This window comes from Balaenoptera ricei, chromosome 11 (genome assembly GCF_028023285.1).
Source record: "Balaenoptera ricei isolate mBalRic1 chromosome 11, mBalRic1.hap2, whole genome shotgun sequence".
Taxonomy (NCBI): Eukaryota; Metazoa; Chordata; class Mammalia; order Artiodactyla; family Balaenopteridae; genus Balaenoptera; species Balaenoptera ricei.
The window spans coordinates 4,442,298-4,465,878 of record NC_082649.1 but is presented as its reverse complement, the minus strand read 5'-3'; the positions used below and the strand labels follow the sequence as shown (position 1 = coordinate 4,465,878).

Genomic DNA, 23,581 nt, shown 5'->3' with positions numbered 1-23,581 from the left:
GCCCCATGAAACAAGTATCCTCACTTTACAGATGATGAAACTGAGGCAGCAAGATGTAAAATAATCCACTCAAGGTAATGAATGGAGGAGCAGGGATTTCAATCTAGTTAAATTTGCTCCAGAGTTTCAGCCACTATTTAATACTGGCTCAGTAAATATCAATTTCATCAGAGCAAAACAGACATTTTAAAATTCACTTATTGGTCATAAATAAATCAACCAATAAAAATGGAGCACAATCAACAAATACAGATTTATAACCACGAAAATGATCTCTTCTTAATTTGGCCTTCCGAAATCTGCCTTGACTGTCTCTGCGCTCACGGCTAAACAGCATGTAAACAAAAGTCTTGCACTCAGGGAGTGCCCGTGAGCTCCCAGGCCACTCGCCCCGGCTGTTTCCCAGTCAGCTCCGCCCGTTCTCAGTGGGCAGGTTTCCTCTGGGGAGCTGCATCTCCTCTCCCATCTTTACAGGGAGCTTCCTCCTGGAGAAGCTTAAAGCAAACCTGCTCTTCCTGCCGTAACCTTCTCTGCAATACACCCGTTAAGGATTCAACCTGGGTTAAATGTCGTGGATTCCTTTAAACAAGAATTTAAATCAAACTGAGGTTTTTTTCCACACACCTTACGTATTAAATAATTATGAGCAAAAATATGTCGTGGGGTCAGAACAGGCATAAATAAGAAAATAGGCATATCTGTATATATATAATGGAACACTACTCAGCAATAAAAAAGAATGAAATAATTCCATTTGCAGCAGCATGGATGGACCTAGAGATGATCATACTAAGTGAGATAAGTCAGAGGGAGAAAGACAAATACCACATGATACCGCTTACAGGTGGAATCTAAAAAATGATACAAATGAACTCATTTACAAAACAGAAATAGACTCACAGACATAGAAAACAGACTTATGGTTACCAAAGGGGAAAGATGGGGGAGGGATAAATTAGGGGTTTGGGACTGACGTACACACACCACTAGATATAAAACAGATAACCGGCCTTGCAGACGCCACTACCCTGGAACCTCCCGCACTGCTCAGCCGTGGTCAACCCCACCGTGTTCTTCGACATCGCCATCGAGGGCGAGCCCTTGGGTCGCATCTCCTTCGAGCTGTTTGCAGGCAAAGTTCCAAAGACAGCAGAAAACTTTCGTGCTCTGAGCACTGGGGAGAAAGGCTTTGGTTATAAAGGGTCCTGCTTTCACAGAATAATTCCGCGATTTATGTGCCAGGGTGGTGACTTCACACGCCATAATGGCACTGGTGGCAAGTCCATCTATGGGGAGAAATTTGATGATGAGCATTTCCTCCTGAAGCATGCGGGTCCTGGCATCTTGTCCACGGCAAATGCTGGCCCCAACACACACGGGTCCCAGTTTTTCATCTGCACTGCCAAGACTGAGTGATTGGATGGCCAGCATGTGGTCTTTGGGCAAGGTGAAAGAGGGCATGGATATTGTGGGAGCCATGGAGTGCTTTGGGTCCAAGAGTGGCAAGACCAGCAAGAAGAGCACCGTTGCTGACTGTGGACAAATCTAATAAATTTGACTTGTGTTCTATCTTAACCACCAGACCATTCCTTCTGTAGCTCTCAGGAGGGCACCCCTTCACCCCCATCTGCTTGAAATATCCTATAATCTTTGTGCTCTCCCGGCAGGTCTTCAGGTTCTACATTGTCCTTATCTCCCTCCAAGTTTAGCTGAATTGCAAAGTTAAGTTATGATTATGAAATAAAAACTAAACAACAAAATTAAATAAATAAAATAAAATAAAATAGATAACCAACAAGGGCCTACTGTACTATACTCAATATTTTGTAATAACCTATAATAGAAAAGACTGTGAAAAAGAATAGATTGTACATATATATAAAATATATAAAATTATATATAGAATTCAGTTTTTTATATATATATATAAAACGGAATCACTTTGCTGTACACCTGAAACTAACACAGCATTGTAAATCAAGTACACTTCAATAAAAAAAGACAAAAAATAAAAATAAAGACATGTACGACCTATTAAAAAAAAGAAAGAAAAAAGAAAACAGGCATATCGATTGAGCGGTGTGACTGAAAGTTTCAGGCATCCAAGGGCTCCCTGGGTACGTCTGGCACATTCAACATAGGTGTCAACAAAAGAAAAGTAGGACATGGCCCCTGCCTGTGATGGCACCTAACACAGGTAGGCAAACAACAGCAGGTATTGTAACAGGACAAAAGTAGATAATATATGCTAAGGAGCTAGATTGAATATTCCCCTAAACAGATGGGGGGAATGTGGGCTGGAGGACTGAGTGTTGGGTGATTCACACATAACTGCTTGAAAAAACACGCCTAGCGGGGCCGATGAACGAGCAAGTGTCAGTACATAGTGAGATCTCTATTGGTTTTACCCATCCCAGTCTTATCCAACATTTTTATAAATGATCTGGAAAAGAAGAGAGATGGTATAATTGATCAAATCTGTGTTGTCATGAAACTAGGAATGAAGGCAAATACACTGCAGAACAGAATCAAAATTCTAAAGGCACGAGGTGTTTCTCCAATCCGCCAGCACAGTCAGGGTTGTGATGTGTCCAGGTGAAGGGGGGGATGTTCTCATCATGCCCAGGGCTGGGCTCACCACACCTGCGGTGGTCCTTCTAAGCAACACATCCAAATGGGAATCTTAAGATACAATGGATTCTAGGAAGTGACCAGGATAATGTGACTTGACACCAGTGTAAACAAGGGGAGATATGCAATCCAGTATAGGGACTATCGCCTATGATCTCATGATAGCCATTTCCATACATTTAAAAGAATATATATGATATGAAATAGGACTTCAGTTTCTTCTGTGCCATTCCGCAAGGCTGAACTAAGACAAGATAGATTTTTGACTTTAAAATATAAGCTGTACAAGGGAAAGAAAAAGAATGTTTATGTAGTACCTAACCAGAGCCCAAAACTGTGCTTCAAATTTCCTATCACGCTCCCCAAAATCAAATAAAATAAGTAGTATTATCCCATTTTATGTATTGTTCTGCGTATCTATTGCTGAATAAACTACTGCAAAACTTGGTAGTTTAAACCAACTTATTATTCTTGTATCTCATCATTCTGTGGCTCATAAATTTGAACAAGGCAGAGCAAGGAGAGCTAATCTCCGTTCCATGATGTCTGGGGCCTCAGCGGGAGTGTCTTGAATGGCTGGGGGCTGTTCGGGCATCTCTCTCTGTCCCCCCGTCCAGCCCCTTCACGAGGGGGCAGGGGGGCTTCCTCGCAACACGGTGGCCTCAGGACAGGTGAGTCTCTGCAAAGCGCTTGGGGCTCCAGGAGATGAGGCAGGTGCTGCCACTCCTCTCAGGGCTGGGCCTGGACCAGGGGAGCGTCCACTGGCCGGGCCGTCCTAAGGTCAGCCCACATTCAGAGAGAGGAAATGGGAGGAGCTTCAGAAGGATGGGTGGCGTCTACAGTCGATACACAGGTGAAGAGGCACAGGATGGTGGGAAGCGGCAGACCCAGGACTCAAACCGGATCTGACCAGTTATCACGCCCTGGCGACCACTCAGGACCACGTCTGTGCTCATGGATTCAAGGACGTCCTGCAAGGTGACCTCTAACGCCATGTACTTTCAGCCTCAGAGTCTCTTCCAAGCTCCAGACCTTTATCTCCAAACGTGAACTGCACGTATCTATTCAAAATGTGTGGGAGCAGACGTGAATTCTGAACTCATCGCGGGTCCTCTCTCCATCCCAAACCAGCAGCCCCTAACACCCCCCCAGTCTCACTGGCTCAGCACGTCATGGGCACTCTGTCCCTGCTCTCACTCGTTCCCTGGGTCCCCTGTCAGTCCCCAAGGCCGTGGATTTGCGTGTGCCACAGGCTGCTCGAGGGTCTGGTCCACCTGCCTCGCCAGCCTCCCTCCCCGGCCCTCTCCCCGCGCTCGCCCCGCCCCAGCCCCTGCTGCTCCAGCGACAGCCCCTGCCCTGTCCCCCCCCGCCCCCACCCCGGCCAGGTCTCTGCCCAGCCACCATCTCCTCAGAGAGACCACCCACCAAGAAGAGCATCTCCCATTAGCCCTGCCCTCCGCCAAGCTTGCTTTATTCTCCTCCACTCGATTTATCGTTTCCTGATACGGCAGTAGCTGTTTATTTGCTTATTTACTTACTGCCCCTGTCTCTCGCTGGAACAGTGCTGTTCGGTAGAAATACAACACGAGCCACATACATTTTACATTTTATAGTCGCCATACATCAAAAGGCAGACAGAGGCAGGTGAAATCAATGTCAATAATATATTTTATTTAGCCCAAGATACCCAGAATAGTATCATTTCAACACATAACCAATAGAAAAAAAGTATTCATGAGCTCCTTTACATTTCTGGTCTCAGTTTTGAGTTCTGGTGCACTTACAGCCCTTCTCGTGCAGATGAGCCACATGTTAAGGGCACAGCAGCCACGTGAGGGAGGCTCGAAAATATAAATGCCGTGAAGGCAGTGGCCTTGTTCTCCGGTTCACCTCCGACTTCTCAGCCTGGAACAGGGCCTAGCACTTAGCAAATGTTTGTTGATCGCCTGCGCATATGCAGGCCTGGATACAACAGATGATGTGCATCCCTTGCTTTTGACCCTCCTCCTCCTACACCTGCCTGCTTACTCCTCACCTCCCATGAGGCACCTGTCAGCCCCCGCAGGTGTGGCCAGCAGCTACTCCTTTTCAGCCTGGGTTGCTCTAACCCCGTCAGCAGTTCCAGAGGCCACCAGAAAGAGGCTCCGAAAGTCACAGAGCTGAGAGCCCAAAGGTCTTCCTTCCGTCCCACCTGCCTCCTGGGAAACCTCAGGCAAGTTCCCAAACATCTGTGACTCTCATTTTCCTCTCTGTAAAACGGGGTTTATCCATAACTCTAGCCCCAGCCATTGTAAGAATCAAAATAAAGCAACATAACTAGAACAAACAACTCAAAAAACGGGCAAAGGGCTTGAATAGACATTTCTCAAAAGAAGATATAAAAATAACCAGCAAGTATATGAAAAGATGCTCAACATCACTAATCGTTAGGAAAATGCAAATCAAAATCACAATGAGTTACCACTTATATACATTAGGATGGCTACTGTCAAAAAAAGACAGAAAATAGCAAGTTTTGGCAAGGATGTGGAGAGATTAGAACCCTTGTGCGTTGGTGGTAGGAATGTTAAATGGTACAGCCGCTGTGGAAAATGGTATGGCATTTCTTCAAAAAATTACAATAGAATTACCATACGATTCAGCAATTACTCTTCTGGGTATACACCCAAAGAAAGTGAAAGCAGAGTCTCGAACTGATATTTGTACACCCATGTTCATAGCAGCATTATTCACAATAGCCAAAGGATGGAAACAACCCAAGTGTCCTTGATGGATGAATGGATAAACAAAATATGGTCTATGCAGACAATGGTGTATTGTTCAGCTTTGGAAATTCTGGAACATGCTACAAAGTGGATGAAACTTGAAGACGTTGTGCGCAGTGAAATAAGCCAGTCAATAAAAAACAAATATGGTGTGAGTTTCCTAGAACAGTCAAGTTCATAGAGACAGAAAGAACAGTGGTTGCCAGGGGCTGGGGAAGGGGGAACAGGAGTTAGTATCTAATGGGGACAGAGTTTCAGTTTGAGAAGAGGACAGATTTCTGTGGATGGATGGTGGTGATGGTTGCAGAACAATATGAATGTACTTAATGGCACAGAACTGTACGCTTAAAATGGTTAAGATGGAAAATATTATGTCTATTTTATCACAACCATAAAAACTAAAGCCATGTCAGTGAAAGTGCGCCGTTAGCTATAACATTTACACAAATGCAAGTTGACATCATTCCTGGTGGTCCGTTACCCGCCCTAATCTGCTCAGCCGCACTCCTGTGCATCTCTGAGGTCCCGGTAACTGTCACTAACGCAGCGCAGTGAGGCCCCTAAGGCAGTACATCCTCCTCGGGTCTGTCTCCTTTACCCGTCCCTCTGCAGACGTGTATAGCGGACCATCTTACCCGAATGTGTCTTTTAAACTATACCAGTCTGAATACTTTTAAGATGACAAAACGTGAAAAAGGATGGAGAAAGCAAGGTGGAGAGATGTGTGTGTCGTGCATTCATGGATTGGTGTCTAAAATACAACAATGTTGGGCTTCCCTGGTGGCGCAGTGGTTGGGAGTCTGCCTGCCAATGTAGGGGACGCGGGTTCGAGCCCTGGTCTGGGAAGATCCCACATGCCGCGGAGCAACTGGGCCCCTGAGCCACAACTACTGAGCCTGCGTGTCTGGAGCCTGTGCTCCTCAACGGGAGAGGCCGCGATGGTGAGAGGCCCGCGCACCGCGATGAGGAGTGGCCCCCACTTGCCGCGACTGGAGGAAGCCCTCGCACAGAAACGAGGACCCAACAAAGCCAAAAATAAATAAATAAATAAATTTAATTAAATTAAATTTAAAAAAAAAAAAAAAAAAAAAGGAAGAAGTTTCTATGAGCACCCCTGGGCATGTTTGTACTCATTCTTCCTGCAGAAATAAAATACAGCAATGTTATTTTTAAAGTCGGCAAATGCCGGTTCCCCCTGCCGGTTTCTTCTGGTGACCTGAATCCGGGTGTGCCTTCTCCTCCTGCTTTGGCCTCAGCGCCTGCGAGTTGTTTGTCCCCAGACCGGCGGCGCATAGTGGATGCGGCGGGGACAGGACTCAGCAGGTAGCCTGGGGAGCCTGAAATCCGCGCCTCCTCCCCACAGTGGACGCAGGAGCTGAGGGAAGCAATAAGGCCTCATAACCTCCCCTGTCCTCCTAATTGCTTTCTTCTCCTGACGAAGAAGCACACCAGTGGCTCCAGCGGCCCTCAGGGAAATCTCTGCTTGTTATGAGGCCGGTGGGCAATCCTTTCATCACCGTGAAATGCTGGCAGTTTGTGTCAACAAATCCAATTTCAGTCAATCAATAGACAGCCCGCCTCCCGGCTCTGTCCTCCCTGCTGGCAGAGCTGAGACGGGCCTCCCCTCCTCCACCCCTACCCAAGGAGCCCACTGTCAGGGACGCAGCCAAGTGCCAGCTTCACGCAGACAGGCCTGGGTACCAGCTCTGGCTCTGCCACTGCTGGCTGTATGGCCTTTGGCGAGTTCGTCACCTCTTTGAATCCTTGTTTCAAAAGCGGGGCTGTCGATGGACATTTAGGTTGCTTCCATGTCCTGGCTATTGTAAATAGTGCTGCAGTGAACATTGGGGTGCGTGTGTCTTTTTGAATTATGGTTTTCTCAGGGTATATGCCCAGTAGTGGGATTGCTGCATCATATGGTAGTTCTATTTTTAGTTTTTTAAGGAACCTCCATACTGTCCTCCATAGCGGCTGTATCAATTTACATTTCCACCAAGAAGATGTAGTATATATATACAATGGAATATTACTCAGCCATAAAAAGGAATGAAATTGGGTCATTTGTAGAAACATGGTTGGATCTGGAGACTGTCATACAGAGTGAAGTAAGTCAGAAAGAGAGAAACAAATATCGTATATTAACGCATGTATGTGGAACCTAGAAAAATGGTACAGATGAACCAGTTTGCAGGGCAGAAACTGAGACACAGATGTAGAGAACAAACGTATGGACACCAAGGGGGGAAAGCGGCGGGGGTGGTGGTGGTGTGATGAATTGGGCGATTGGGATTGACACGTATACACTGATGTGTAGAAAACTGATGACTAATAAGGACCTGCTGTATAAAAAATAAATTAAATTAAATTAAAAAATTAAAAAAAAAAAAAGCGGGCTGATGATAGTGACTGCCTACCGGGCTGTGTGGAGGGGACACTGTTACAATGCACGCGAGGCACTTAGCCCGCCGCCAGCCCGGCCTTGGTGACCTGCCAACTCTTAAGCCAAAAAGGGCAATAAATGGAGCTACTGCAGATTCTACAACCATCATTAGCACCTTCATCACCACCACTGTCATTCTGAGGATTGTATGGAAAACAGCTCAGGAAACAGCCCACGTGGCTCTACCAAGACGAGGAGGAATTCGGAGCTAGTTCGCGAAGGTTCACTCAGCAAAGATGCTCAGGTGTCATCAACGTTTGCAAAAAGAAATAGCCAGACGGCAGTGCCCTCATCAGAGGCTGGCATCTGCAGGTAGAGGGGCCTTAAGGAGGCTGCCCTGGGGTATGGCAGAACACAGAGGAGGAACCTGGTCCCAAGAGCAGGGCAAGCGGGGCCCAACGGTGCTTCCCTGAGATTTCTGCGTTTCCCCTGAGAAGCCGGAAGGAACGAAGGTCTCCCCGCAAGGAGCCCTCTCCCCTGTAGGGGAGACCCCAGCTTCGTTGGTCTTTGGGGGCTAGAGGTCCCTGCTGGGTAACAGTGAGTTAACCCAACTCTCTATTTCATTTCCTGCTAGGTGGGGTGACTGTCGCACCTGCTAGATTGGGGGTGACACACCATTGCCTTAGCATGTGAATTCCCCAGATGAGAAGCCTTCAGAACAGGATGCAGCAATGGGAACCAACTAATCAAGCAGCTCAGGGCTTCCCACGAGGTCTAGGAGCCTGTCATTTCTAACTAAGCAAGGAGGCCGACCTTCCTCCAGCAGGAAGTGGTTAGAACAAGTACCTTGGACTGCATTTTGTTGCTGCTGCTGCTGCCACCTTTGTGTTTAACTGGGGAGGAAAAGAGAGTAATTAGAGGTGAGGTTTTCAGACATAGAATGCCCTGATAGTGACGGACTTTCCACCCCAAGGCAGGCATGGTGAGAGGCCCTTCCACATTTATTATCTCATTTGATGTGTCACAATTACTCTGCAAGGCAGGTATATTGACCTCTTTTGTTAAATGAGGATGGTGAGGCCCAGATGTCACCAGAGAGCTCACGGACCTGGCACAGAGCAGGTGCTCGGTAATGAGAGAGGGACAGAGTCTTGCCTGGGTCACAGTCAGCAGGAGACATTCAAATGCAGGTTCTAAAGGTCCAGGCCACGCCTGATCCCACTTTGCTCTCTCCCGACTTGCTTGTTCCGGGCAGGATACTGGGAGGCCTTCATCAGAAATGGGTGTCGGCTCCCGGGAAAAAGTTCCAGATGGGGAAGAAAAGCTTTTTCTAGGGAAATCTGCCTTTAGAAGAATCGCCAGACTGCTGCATGCAGCCCAAGGGCAGGTCCCTTTGAACACTAAGGTAGTCCCGGATATTAGGTGGGAGAGAGCCAAAGATTCTGAATAAAAGGAAGAAAGACCCCAAGCCAGTAAAACATGAGTTATGTTTGCTATGAAACTGGGCTTTTCTCCTGTGGCAGGGGGGGTCTTCAAAGTGCCTGATGCTTTTCTGAAATTTACATTATATTGACAATTAAAAAAGAAAAACCACAGAGCCATGCATGTTGGGGAAATTTTGAGACATGCATGGATGGTGGGAAGATCCGCTGCTCCTAGAAATTTAATTGCTGAATAGAAACAGACATAGAAATCTGGGTTTCCAACCAGACTGCCCCTTGAGCTCCGAACTGGCACAGGAAACTGCCCCCGCAAGCCCTCCGTGACGTCCCACAGGCGTATACAGCTCAGCACGCCTGAGACCTGATGAACTGCTGCCCCCGCTCCCACCCCTCCCCACCAGGAAGGAGAAAGTGGCCTGCGTGCTCTGCTTTGGTTGGTGGCATCATCGTCGCCCCAGCCTCTCAACCTGGACACGTGGAACTCCTCCTAGACCTCCTCCTCCCCGGTTTAGCAGGTCGGTCCGCTGCTACGTTGTCCTCTTACCCTTGGCACTGCCCCTTGGCATCTCTTTGTTCTTCTGTGCCAGCTTTTAAACCGACCTCCCTGACTGCAGGCTCGCCCTCCTCTACCCGTCAGTGGGTCCAGAGAGATCTCTCCAAAGCCCGAATTTGACCATGGCACTCCCCTACTTCCCACCATCCATCACCCCCCAGCACCGAAGAATCTGGAGCCCAGGCTCCTTGCATGGTATGAGAACTTGCCTGACCCCCAGAGATGAACAAATCGTGCCTTCCTCCAAAGTCCCCACAGTCTTGGTAAAGAAGCACCGTTGTGAGGGTTCATTTTATTGCCAACTTGGCTAGGTCAGGTGTGTTCATTTGCTCGGGCTGCCATACAAAACACCACAGATTGGCCGACTTAAAAAACAGAAGTGTATTTCCTCCCAGTTCTGGAGGCTGGAAGTACAAGATCAAGGTGCCAGCAGGGTTGGTTTCTCCTGAGGCCAGTCTCCTTGGAGAGCAGACAGCCGCCTTCTCGCTATGTCCTCACATGCCCATCCCTCTGTACACCCACACCCCTGCTGTCCCTCTGTGTGTCCTAATCTCCTCTTCTTTTAAGGACATCTGTCAGACCAGATCAGGACGCACCCTAGCAGGCTCATTTTAACTTAATTACCTCTTTAAAGGGCCTATCATCAAATGCAGTCATATTCAGAAGTGGGGGGCTAAGACTTCAACATAAGGATTTGGAGGGGACATAATTCAGCCTATAACAGCCATAGTAAACACTTTGGGGTCAAACACCAGCTTAGATGTTGCTGTGAAGGTATTTCTTAGATGCCAAAGATTTAAATCAGTAGACTTTGAGTAGAGCATATTATCCTCCATTATGTGGGGGGCCTCGTCCAGTCAGTTGAAGGCCTTAAGAGAAAAGACTGAGTGAGGTCCCCTGAAGAAGAGGGAATTCTGCCTGCAGACTGGCTTTGGACTCGAGCTGCAGCATCAGCTCTTCCCTGGGTCTGCAGATTTCAGATTTTTCAGCCTCCACAATCATGTGAGCCAGTTCTTTAAAATAAATCTCTCTTTATAGATATACACATACCTTATTAGTTCTGTTTCTCTGGAGAGCCCTGATTAATACAACCATATACCCCCCAGAATTACTTGATAACACATAAAAATGTATGTCCAGAGGTAGGCAGTCCAGGGCTGATATGCTGTTTCCAAAATCCTCAGGGACCAGGCTTCTTCTATCTCACCATTCCCCAATCCTAGTGTGCTCCCTCATGGTCCAAGATGGCTGCTTGAGCTCCAGATATCATATCTCCATTCCAGCCAGCAAGAGAGTGGAAGGTACATTAGAGGGCACACCTCCTCCCTTTAGGAACGTTTTCTTGAAGCTGAACATGAACTTCCCATTGGCCAGAACTCAGTCACAGCTAGTTTAAGGGAACTGGGAATGTAGTCTTTATGCCAGAATATGTGTGCCCAGCTAAAATCAGGTTTTATATAATGGTAGAAAGGAGGAATGGATGTTGCATTGCACCACAATACAACATTTGCAACAAGTACCAAATGATGGGTACCAACAACGAACGAGTTACTGAGAAATTAAGAGGAGATTAATGTCGGCGGGGGCAGGCAGAGGGGGCTCCTTAGTGGAAAGGGGACCTGGGCTAACTTTGAAGGAAGGGTTAATCTGCTCAAAGAGGAAAACATCCCAGCACCCTTGCCCCGGGGTGGGCACAAACACCACTGTGACAGAAGTATGACACTGCGGGTCTCAGCCCAGGATCCGGTGATGTGAAACCAAGGCTGGGAGGCAGGGGCGCCCCCCCCACAGGCTTGCAGGATGGACAGGCTGACAGGCTAGCAGGATGGACAGGCTGACAGGCTAAGGGGGCCCGCAGCCAAGGGCATCTCGACTTTTCCAGCACCCCGAGCCCTCACGGAAGCCTCTTAAGGCTGGGGGTGAGGGGAGGGGCTGGGGAGTTGCAGCCATCGCCTCAGGGCCAGCCAGCCAATGGGCGGCCTCGCTGATGCTGTAATGCTCCAGCTTGGCATTTCATTGGCCAGCTCTGTCTGGGCTCAAACTATTTCTTCTTTTTTTTTTAGAAATTGCAAGTGGGCACAGACAAAATACAGAGGAGAGGGGCTGGCGGCCTGAGCGCAGATGGGTGGACGGAGTGTAGTGCTGTCTGTGAGGAGAGAAGCCCAGGCCCCGGGGAGGCCGGGCTCTCCCCCGAGGCACCCGCTTCACTTCTGGGTCAGCGGAGGGACTTCTCCCCTAGTATTTAGCTTTTGGTTTTACAGTTTTATAAGCCACATTTCTTACTGTAGGGTCACTCAGAGCTTTTAATACACCAAAGGGTGCTGTGAAGTTTCAACAGGCACATGCCTGTAAGTCAGCAGCCTTTCCCACACCTGGATGACCTCAGAAACCTTTTATTCCCAGGGCACAGCAGGGACCCAGCGTTCCACAGACACACTCTAGAAGACGCTCCTACCAGGATGGGTCACTCTGGAAATCCAGCTTGTCAGGCACGCTCCAGGGCCGCCTCACACCCACCTCGAGGTCTTGCCAGGCTCTGGTTAGTTGAGGGTTGTGACATAACAGGGAACCAGCAGCTGCCCTGGTCACCCGTGGGCCCAGCTAGAGGGGGAAAAGGAGGGGGAGGGGAGAAGTTTGGGGCTGGGGGAGCCATGCTCTGTCTCCCATCCTCCCCTGTGCACCCAGATTTGGATCCCAGGTGTCCAAGATCCCAGCCAGCAATGACAGAGGGCCTCCTCAGCACCAGCACCCTTGGGTGCTGGAGACACGTTCTCCCCTCAAGGAGACAGAGACTAAGCAGGTCACTGCACTACAGCTTGCTGAGCATCGGAGTAGAAGCCATACCAGGTACGGTGGTGGAAGAAGGGAGCAATGACTGTGCCTTGGAGGCGACAGGGGGAGGGGTATGGCACCAGGGGGGAGGCAGCAGGAGAAGCTCAAGACACAAGTCAGCCCTTAAGCTTGTCAAATGAAACCCACACACAGTCCAGGGGCCGCCAAAGTGCTCTCGTGCCAGGGAAGCAGGTCTGGAATCTGAGAATCAGGCTCGTGGGACAAGGGCCAGCCTCGCCGGTGCCCTGGGAGTTACTAAGGCCCAGTGCCCGGGCAGAGGCTCAGCGAGCCTGGTCTGCCGCGTGCCCCGGCCAAGCCCACTCCCGGCCTCCAGACTGCAGCTTCCGCCTGATGACATGCAGGGAGCTTCGGTCAGGCGATGGCCACAGGGTCAGAGGCCACAAGCCCCTCAGCGCCCAGCTGGGTCAAGCGCATTGCCTGGTGGGGGGTGGCAGGGGCATGGGAGTTGCTGGCGTGGCAGGTGTCCCTGCAGCTGTGGTTGTGGCTGAAGCAGTCAGAAAAGGCGGGATACAGATGGAGCAGCGACGGGGGAAGGGAGAGAGGGGAGGAAACAGAGCGAGGGCAGCTGGTGCGGTGCCAGCGCCCCGGGATCGGGAGGTTTGCATTCTGTCCCCAGCTCGTGCTCTTCCGGCCTGCGTGACCTGGGGTGGTCATCTCTGCTTGGGCCCAGCTCGCTTATCTGTAAGAGGAGGTGGGGAGAGTAGCTGTGACCCTAAAGCCCCCGCCTCCTCAAGGGCCATAACATTCTCTTTTCTGGATGGTCCCTCACCAACTGCAGCCACTGCGACCAGGCGTGGGCAGGCGGGTGCAGATGGCACAGCAGTGCTGATGGGGTGGGGAGTGGGGAGTCCAAAGTGGCGCAGCACAGAGCCCGCCCTCCCTCCGTCTCTCCACCTCCTACCTGCTGAGCCCCCCAGGACCCGGAGACTAATGGAAGAGTCTCCTCCGATGCCCATAACGGTCCTGCAGCAGCTCCTGCAGGCCCCGCCTCTCTGCTGGCAGCAGGCTGTGAGTTCAGAGGGAAAATGAACTCCCTGCTCTCGGGAGATGAAGCCGGGTTCAGAGTCAGCCTAGGACAGCGGCCGCGCTGCAGTCCTCCAGGCGCGGGGCCAGTACGAGGAAACCTGGCTCGTTCCTCCGCCCCACGGAATCTAGAGAAGCACCAAGACCATTCTTTGCTCCCCTTTTGATATGGTGTCCTTTCCTGCCGCTGTTTCCAAACTACATTTAGCTAAGAATCCTTTACGTAAATGCATCTTATGTAGAAGTGTAAACAACACATTATTCAATAATTATTTCTTGAAATAAATATGTATTAAGTGCAGTGCTGAGAACTGGGTACCCACGGATCTTCCACACAGACTTGCTCTCTGCCTTCATAGAGCTTGGCTTAGTGAGTGAGGCTGACCACAGACAAACAAATATTTAATGAACTCCCGTGATCAGTGCAGTGAAAGGAAGGAATGCAAGGATGCCCTTAGGTTGAGTCGCGCGGGGAGGACTTTCCTGGGAGGGGGAGCTCCTGCCTCTAGCCAGGACCTGGCAGCGTGAGAGCTGGCGCACGGCAAGGTAGAGCCCTCGGTGGCCAACAGCACCCTGGAAGACAAGCAGCCCCCGTGTGCAGACGGGACAGTGAGACCCCCCTGCCTGGTGGCAGGTGCCGACCTTCCCCACATTGCAGGCTGAGGCAACAGCTCCCGTTCATGTCCCCAGTGGCCGGCCAAAAACCAAGCTGTAGTTTACGGAGATGCAGCAAATGCAGAGATTTTCACACAATCTACACACATTAATCATTTGAAGATGACCAACCCCATAAAACCCCATAAAAGAGCATCAACAAATCCAACCAAAGAAAGAGCTTATGACCGAGGAAACTGAGCTACTAGTGCCATCAGAACAGAAAACTTCCAATTCACGTATTTAAAGTCTTTAGAGAGACAGGGAAGGTATCTACATGTCAAATGAAAAAAGATGGTTATGATCAAGAGCTGGCAATTATGAAGAGAACCAATGAGAGCTTTTAGAGATGAAAAATATAATGATTCAAAACACATTCTGACTATAGTGTGGAGAATGAATGAAGGAGGCAAGATGCATATAACCCAGGTCAGGGATGACTGTGGCTTTGGCTGGGGTGGAGACCGAGGAGAGGGAGAGGAGTAGACGGATTCAAAATGTATTTTATCGCAGATCTGCAGGACTTTCTAACTCGCCGAGGGTTTGGATGTGAGGGTGAAGGAGAGGGCGCACACAGGGAGGAAGACTGGAATAAACACGGAAATGCTCTGGGCAAAGGATGCTCGGAGACCGTAATCCCCTGCCCCACCACAAAAGCCTCTTCACCTTCTGCGTGCCTCCAGACGAGGGTGCCGTTGCTACTGCACCATCCCCCAAATGCACCTTCGGAGGCTTTCTCTTCTCTGTGTCCTTGACCCAGAGGGCTTGAGTCCAGCCCTGTTTGGCCATCATGTTTGCCAACCCTGGTGCCCTGAGGGATGGTCCTGGCTGTTGAGGGAGAGAAACGTGACAGTTGCAGGTTGGGAGCCCTTGAAAGCAGGCTCTGAGATGGAGTTTTTTTGTACAGAATGTTGATTAAGGAGTCAAACGCCTGGGTAAGGGAAGGGAAGGAAGGAGAGACAGGCAGAGAAAGAAAAGGAGCCAAACCCAGGGACGGTCTTGGTCAACCCCATGGGAGGAGGGGGGCCCAATGCCTCTTCAGAGTTGTTCCCGGTTGGGCTGTGATGCCCAGATCTTCGTGGCCTCACACCCCTCAGGCATTAGATTTGGGCAGCCTCCCCACGGCTGGACAGCAAGTCCTGACTGAGGGGGTCTGGGTGGCACTTTGCAATGTTCAGTGCAGTGATTAAAGCCACAGAAGCCCCTCAAGTGACGCGAGGGGCAGACTTGTACGTACCTGCTCTGAGATCATCACTGAGCAGATCCCCACATTTGGGGGCAATCAAAAGCTCATAAGCAAGGGCAGGCCTAATCAGAGCCAAGGAGACTGTACGTTGGGGCGGAAGAGAAAGGAAGGGCTTTGTACATGGTCAGAGCTGAAACACCTCTGCTGTGGCAGATGGTGTGATCTGAGCGCGGATCTTGGGAAATTCATCTTCTGCCATCTGGAGTCTACCTGTTCACAACGTAATATCCTGCTGAGAAGCACAAGTCTAACTCAATTGCTAGAGACCCTCTCTGCTGATTCAAATTCCGTTTTCAGAGGACCTGGCTGCCTGCGGGCTGAACCCCAACTCTCGGAACACTTTGAAGCCCCAAGTGTGTGCTGATGAGCTTCTGTGAACTCCTCTGAGTCCCCACAGGGCTCAGGGGTTCTATGTCACACCGAAGTCTGTGTCTGTGATATCATGATTTGTGACTGTGAAAACTGTGGTGGGAGGTAATGTACCCTAAGACCCCTCTCAGCTGTTCAACAGGGCCTGGGATTTTTGAAATTCTGATTCTCCAATGTATCTGCTATTTCAAGTGGTTCCCCAGAAGCTGACTCTGAGATGAGGACTCGTGTGAAGGTGATTTATTGGGCAGGAGAGCGAGGAGGCAGGAAATGGAGGAGGAAGCTGGGCAAAGGTGCAGACAACAAGGCCCCAGGCTGGCAGGTGACCGGCTCATTCACACAGAAGGTCAGGACCGTGAGCCCCCCACCTGCCTGTCGGGAGTGAAGGGTTGGCTCAAGGGGAGGAGACTTCCAGGCATCTCCTGCTCTCCAGACACCGACCCCATCCTTGACCAGGCTGGGTGCCTCAGGGAAGTCTGTTTTTAAACCCTCTTCTGGGCTCATTGTCATGTGAAGCTTAGTGTGAATGTTCGATGCTTTCCCACTTGTAGGCGTTGATGGGGCAGAGAGGAGAAGAGGGAAACTCTGGGTCCCTTGGGTGGGATATGGGGTGGGGAGAGAAGACACAGAACGGGGAGACCCCACCCATCAGAAGCCGAGCTTTGGGCACTCCACAACTTTGCTAAGGGCTTCCCCACCTGCTCACATACAATCTGGTCCCCAGCGCTCTCACTGTGACAAAGTTCTCTCCTCATTATACACTGCTATGCTCATTTGTCTCTTCTGGTTCCAATGACTACCTGCGGCTGCAAAGAAGAAATGAGATTCATCAAAGGGGCAAACCCTGAATCCCCAAAGCTGCGCCCTCAACTCCAAGCCGAGGAAGCAGGAACCTCTTGTTTAGCGTGGGCACCTTGGTTGCCTTCTCTTCTGCCATCCACCCATTTCCTTATAAATAGAATCTGATTTTGTTCATCTTCATCCAAGTCCTTTGGGGAAATCTAGGCCATCACCTTAACCAGGGCTGAGAGTTCATGGCCTGGGCTGAATGCGATGGACTCCTTTCCCCTGACAAACGGTTGCGTTAGGCTTGGGCATGGGTGCAACTTTAGCCAGTGCACCTAAGCAGGAAATTCACTGATAAAACTTTGGGGCTTGGAGTCTGTGTATTGTTCTTAAAACCAAAGCCGTCTTCTTGGGTCCATGAGGAGAACAGTCAATGAGGATAAGCCAAAACATTTTGGATGGCAAAGTAGAAAGATGGAAATAACCTGGGTGGTTGAGACATTGGTGAGCCGGTGAATTAAGCAACCCTGGAGCTGCTGACCGTCTGGACTCATTATGTGAGATAATAAACCACTTAGTTGTTCCGATCGTGGTGAGTTGGGGTTTCTATTCCTTGCAACCAACCTCATGTCCATGGATTCAGCTGATATTTTGTCATACGCTCCATCCAGAAGAGCACCTATGAGCTTCCAGCTCCCTCAGCCTCTGACTCAGTAGCTCAGCTGGCTTTGGGGGATAGATTCTAGCTTACATGCCGCACCCTGACCTATAATGAACTCCTCCCCTTTTCTCTTACTCTCCACTCGTCTTAGCCCCCTGCCGGTTAGAGGGAGTCTCCGCTGAATTACAACACAACACACCCTCAAGTTCCTATTGGTTACCCACCAGCCCATTCCTGCGGTTGCAAGCAGGAGAAAGATGTTGAAAACCATGAGTCCTGACAATGCTTTGTAAAGGGATGGTGAATGTTTTCTTGGGTTTTATAGGTGAGCAACAGGAAGGAGAAGAAAATAAGCTCATTTTTTCCCAACATTGATTAATTCACACAAGGTCACATTTTACATCATTTTAATTAACTTTCAATGAGTTCATGTTCAAAATGGGAAAAAGGGTTTATTAAAATAAGTCATGAGGACCCTAGGTATAACAGCATGGGGTATTTAAATAGGATAGAAAATTGGAAATCTTTTCCTTCTGCTCTGATGCATGGCGGGGTTTTGTGAGCACCTAACTTTTCACAAATAGATCCCCTTTGCAGGTGACGGGAAGAAATAGACGTAAAGGCATCAACTACTCCAGCGAGCCTTTCCACAGACTTCTCACCCCTGTTGGTTCCCCTCCTCAGCCACTTGTTAGGGCCCCTTCCCTGTTAACACTCTGCAAACCTCTGTCTCACAACCACTACGTTATCTTGACATTAATTGTTTAATTTTTTATTTCCCCCACAATATTGTGAGATTTTTGAGGGTAAAACTTTGTGTTATTTATTTCTTTGTCTTCTAGCAGGATACCTGGCATATACTAGGTGCTCAGTATAACTTTATTGAATGAATGAAAGCCAAGAAATTTTTCCTGGGCTTCATTTCAATTCAACAAGGGACAAATATGTCTATATTGCACTGTGTAAAGTGAAAATGAAAAGGGAAAGTCCATCCATAATAGTATCCAAAGGCTGCAGGATCTGCTGTACATGCAGGGTGGCTGGTGGGACAGAGCTGGTGGCCATTCTCTGAAATGTGGACTTGGGGTGAGTGCGGGTCCTTGTGCTTCACACCTAGGAATGTAGTAGCAGAGTCTTAAAGCTGCCCGGTGGCACATCTGCGCTAATCTGGGGGGCTGCCAGAGATATTTTTGCCCAAATTAAGCAAAAGTATTTTTCTTGGCTGAGCTGACACTGATTCTCCAGATACCTGCCCATCTGACTCATAAGCCCTCCACCACTCATATTCATTTCTTGACAATCCTGTCAGGTGAAATCTCATCCCACGGGGTCTCGTTGAGCATGTCGATGGGCCCAGTTACATAACAAGTCCCGTTGCAGGACCACACACCCTCCTCAGTTGCCCCACTGCCCACCAACTGGCTGCCCTCTTCACCCCAACCCCTACGGGATGACCATGCCCGTCCCCCTTGGCAAACCAGCATGAAATGAACTGGAGGAAAAACAATGGTCTTCTTAGGTCTCAAGAGAAGGCTTTGTAGCTGGGAAACTTTGAGGCTGAATTTCCCCAAGCTTAGATTTATATCCCTGTTGAAATTTGTAAGTACTTGTGTGACTTACTTCTGAGAAAACCCAATATTCAGATTCCTAAAAGTAGAGTCAAACACTATTCATACCACAAAAGGATTCTCCCATTTTCAAAAGAACTGTCCTCGTAGCACTCCTACAAATCAGTAAGAAGAGAACAGACAACCCAACAGAAAAATGAACAAAATGTTTGATCAAGCATTTCCTTTAAAAGTTTCTCTAAGTGGCTGGTAACATAGAAAAATATGCTCAATTTCATTAGCCATCATGCAAATACAAATTAAAACCATAATTTAATACCAACAGACACCCACCAGCATGGCTAAAATGAAAAACACAGAGAACAGTAAGTGTTTGTCGACAGAGATATGGAAAAACTGGAACTCCCATTCACTGCTAGCGAGAGGGGGAATTGGTACAACTACTACAGGTATCAGTTTGACAATATTTATAAAACTGCATATATGCATAACCTCTGACCCAAAGATTCCACCCAACAGAAATGCACATATATATGCACTGACACACATGTATTAGGATGTGCCTATCAGCACTATTTGTTGTAGAATACATCTACAACAAATTGGTAAATTGTAAGTTGGTCATTATACAAATGCCAGTCAATGGTTGAATAGATATAAACAGTGATATAGTCACACAATGGAATATTCTACAGCAATGAGAATGAACCGCAGCTACATGCAACAACATGGACGAAATTTACAAACACAAGGTTAAGTCAAAGAAGACAGACACAAAAGAGTATAAACTCTATGAATCCCTCTAAATAAAGTAAAACCTGGCAAAAATAACCTATGTTCTTAGAAGTCAGGATAGTGGTTGTCCTAAGGGGGTGAGTGACTGGAGGGGCCGTGGGGAGGGGGCTTCATAGGTGTGTTCAGTTTGCGATATATGCACTTTTCAGGGTGTGTATTATACTTTAGTAAAAACCTTTTTTGGAGTATGATTCAATTTATAAAACTTCTATGTCACATGGAACTTTCTAGAAACATACTTGCCATCCCGAGTGAAATGCACCCCCTACGTTCAGTTGGTTTGGGTGTTTTTCCTCCGGCCGTATCTTCGCTTGTTCACTATTCTGCCAGAATAGGGAGTTGAGCTAGGATTTAGGGAGCACTTCTATGCGGGGGCATTGGATCATGAGCTTCTAACCGCTCCATGGCATGTCCTCCAGCTGAGTTTTACATTCTCCTCCCTCTCCACTCCACCCCTTCCTCAGTGCCCAGCTACCAGAGGGACTCTTCGGCAGACGTGGTGCTGGGCTGCAGAGGATTCCTTATTCCTCTGACTCCGTCATGGAACAAGCTCTGAGACCGGGTGCCTGTCCTTTAGGAGGCGAGCATTTATTATGTGCCTGGAATCACCTCCATTCACCTCTACATACTGCCTAGTCTATGCCCATTTTACAGAGGAGGAAACTGAGAAGCATCCCCCGAAAGGCTGCATCCCTGGGATGTGATGAGCTGGCCCCAGGATCCAGCTGGCCTTTGTCACCACCGTCCTGCCTGCTATTTCCTAGAGAAGCCTGGCTCTGCGATTTTCATTTCCCTGAGTGGCTACCCTCCTTCTGCAAGTAACTACCTGGGTGACCCGCCATCCCTGACCCGCCATCAGTGGGGAGCTCTGCTGTCACCTCCTCCATCCCAGGGCCTGGGGACAATCTGTCAGGATGCACCTGCTAGAGGCCCTCCCCAGATCCCAGTGGGGCCCGAGAGAGTGTCAGCAGGCTCTGCTCTGAGCCTGCTTGTTCTTTCTCTGTGGGAGAGAGGAAGCCCCAGAGCTTTGCCAGCTTCTCTGCGGCAGGCAGAGCGTGGAAGCTGGGCCTGATCGGTCCCTGGGGAGTATCTGCTCTGGGTGCATGGCCTGCGGATGCTGTCGGCCTGTCCCGTTTACAGATAATGGCTGGCCGCCCAAACTCCCCCCAGGCAGCCTGACTGCCTGCTCCACGTCACACCCGCCTGTTCGGAACTCACCACCACTGCTGATCACAGCAGCTCACCTCTGCAGACACAAAGCCGCTCTGTAATGTGCCGGGGAAGACACAGGGCTACCTGGTGATGTGATTACAGCTCGGCTTCGGGAAAAGAGCCACAGGCCCTCCGCTCAGCCCACGGCCTTTTCTTCAGCCTCGCGTTGCAATTTCCCCCAGGCTTGCTTGTCCAGACCCAGGGGTAGCACACTGACCTCCCCTCAGTGCCCTGGCGTTGTCATGGAAACAGTCAACTGGCACGTCTCGGGAGAGCACGGACACCCATGATCTCTGTGCCCGGGGTCCCCAGGCTCCAATCGTCAGCTGGCTTCCCGTGACCGTTTTCTGCACTTCACGCCTGCCTCGCTCTTGGAAGAAAAACTGCTGCAGGATCCCAGCAGGAGTCACAGAGTTTCAGTTCAGATGGCCGGAACCTTAGAGACCATCTGTTGTTCCTTTCACCAATGAGGAAATAAGCCCAGAGAAGCTCAGTGACTTGCCCAAGGTCACACAGCCTTGCAGGTGGAAAAGGTACAAAGAGAATGCAGGCCTCCGGATTCAATGACCCCACACACCGAATTCCAGACTGGTTTCTCTGAATTGAAGGGAATCCTCTAGCCTCATGTAGATTCAGGTGGCCATTTCAGGAGTGTCTGGAGTTGCCCTCTTTCCTTTGGGAGGCCAGAGAGATTTGCGAGGTGGCTCTAAAGGAGGGCAGACCCCAGGGCTCACGTGGCTCCTGAGAGGCAGGCGGAAACCCGGCTTCTGCTTGGGCCGCAGGAGGGAGCGGTGAGGGCCTCACTTTCAGAGTCGTGTCCTGCAGAGCCGCGCCCAAGTCAGGGCCGGCTGCCCTCGGCACCCGGCTGTCACGGTTCTTCTCGGGAGGGGCAGCAAACTCGGGCTCCCCGGCAACTCGGACACCCAGGGCAGAGTCGTGCTGGTAGCTCCTACATCCCTTGAAACCGAAAATCCATCACCCTCCTGGAAGGCTGGCACGCAGAACGATCAAGGCAGTAAAGGCCGGCGAGCGGCCGTGATGCAGCCTCTGGGGCCACTTCCCACATTCACAGATGGCCAGCCGGCTCGATGGCAATACCGAGCTGGCACCTCTGCAGTCCCTCCTCTCCTGCCATCGGCCCCAAGCAGGGCCACAGACCTACTCCCCTCAGCCACCATCTTCACCGCTCTCCAGAGTTTCTTTACTAGGAGGATTCTCTTCGGGGCAGAACACGGCTTTCTCTTCAACCATAACACCGGGCCGGGCCTGAAGCAGAGAGCCCCTTGGGGTCTGGGGGCTTCCTGCGAGGCTGCAGGAAGGGGGACCCCAGGCGCACAGGAAGGGGGACCCCGGGCGCAGGGACAAGGTCGAGGCTGCTCCGCTGCATAACCATCCCCTCCCTGCGTCCCCCCGGCGCCTCGCCTGCCCTCTGGCTGCCCAGGCCACCCCCTCTCGACCTCCAGCCCCCCAGGGAGGGCTGCCCCAGGTCTCAGCTTTTCCTCCTCTCCCTCCGCGCCATCCGGACTTCCCAGGCCTGGACCCCACCTTCCAGGGACCTGCCTGTGGGGTGACTGGCTGGGGGCTCAGCCGATGCACAGGGCAATGATGGGGGCTGCTGATTCTCACGGTCTGCCTCTCCAGTTACACCCCAGAGCGAGCACCCAGGTGCCCCGGCCAGGCCCCTCGCCTCTGGCCTCTGTTTCCACACCTGAAGCTCCAGCACTTTTTAAACAAGAGCAAGCGTGCCTCCCGGGAGGATGGTGTTATTATTTTTAAATGTTCTCGTCCTGGTACATTCGTGCTCTGCACTCCGCAGAACAGATTCACTGCCGGTCCCCTAGTCCTCAGTGTCCTCGGCTGGTTGGGGACCACAGGGATGCCAAGCTCGCGCCATGTGTGAGGACTGAGGGAGGTGAAGCACAGGAAGCGCTGCCCCAGCAGATGGAACAGATGCTCAAGCCCATCACCCTCCCCCTCCCGTGAAGCAGCTGGGGTGGGTCCGAGCATCAAAATAACAATGACAGAGCCCAAGAAGCCACTGTGCAGAGTCAGAGGGGGTTTAGGCCATACCAAGACTGGAACCGCAGACACCCCCGAGGGCTGCCTGCTCGCCGTCCCGTTTCAGCATCCCCACTCTTCTTTGGAGGGTTTGGAAGAGGCAGAGTGATGAGTTCTCATGGCTTACATTGTCTTGACTGCACACAAGAAACCCAGAAAACATCTGTGTCCGACCTTCCTCAGAGTTTGCCCTAATGATTTATCGTACAGGAGAAGAAGTTAAGGCCCAGAGAGGTTAAGTGACAACTTGGGGTCACACAGCCTGTTCCCCATCTCCGTGCCCTGAGGTGCTGTCCCTTCCTATGGTCCAGGGTTTGGTCCAGGCTGTCTTTGACTCACCCACTCACAGATCTGGAGACGGAGCTCAGGGCCTGGTAGTCCAGGACCCTTGGGGGCCAGAGACCCCTCTCAAGCCCCGCCTGATGCAACCTCCTCCAGCCTGCTCCTGAGGTGACAGGTTTCCCCCGGGTGTGCTTGACCCCTGCTGTCCACACAGCTCTGGTCATCCAGGGCCTGTTCCTCTGCTCAGGAAAACAGGCCTCTCTACCCCACCCAGTGGACAGCAAACCATGGGAGGAGGAGATT

General features: G+C 50.4%; 1 pseudogene; it reads left to right on the top strand.

The window, feature by feature from the left end:
* Nucleotides 1–1,005: 1,005 nt before the first annotated feature.
* Nucleotides 1,006–1,549, top strand: LOC132374249 (peptidyl-prolyl cis-trans isomerase A-like; annotated as a pseudogene).
* Nucleotides 1,550–23,581: the final 22,032 nt, after the last annotated feature.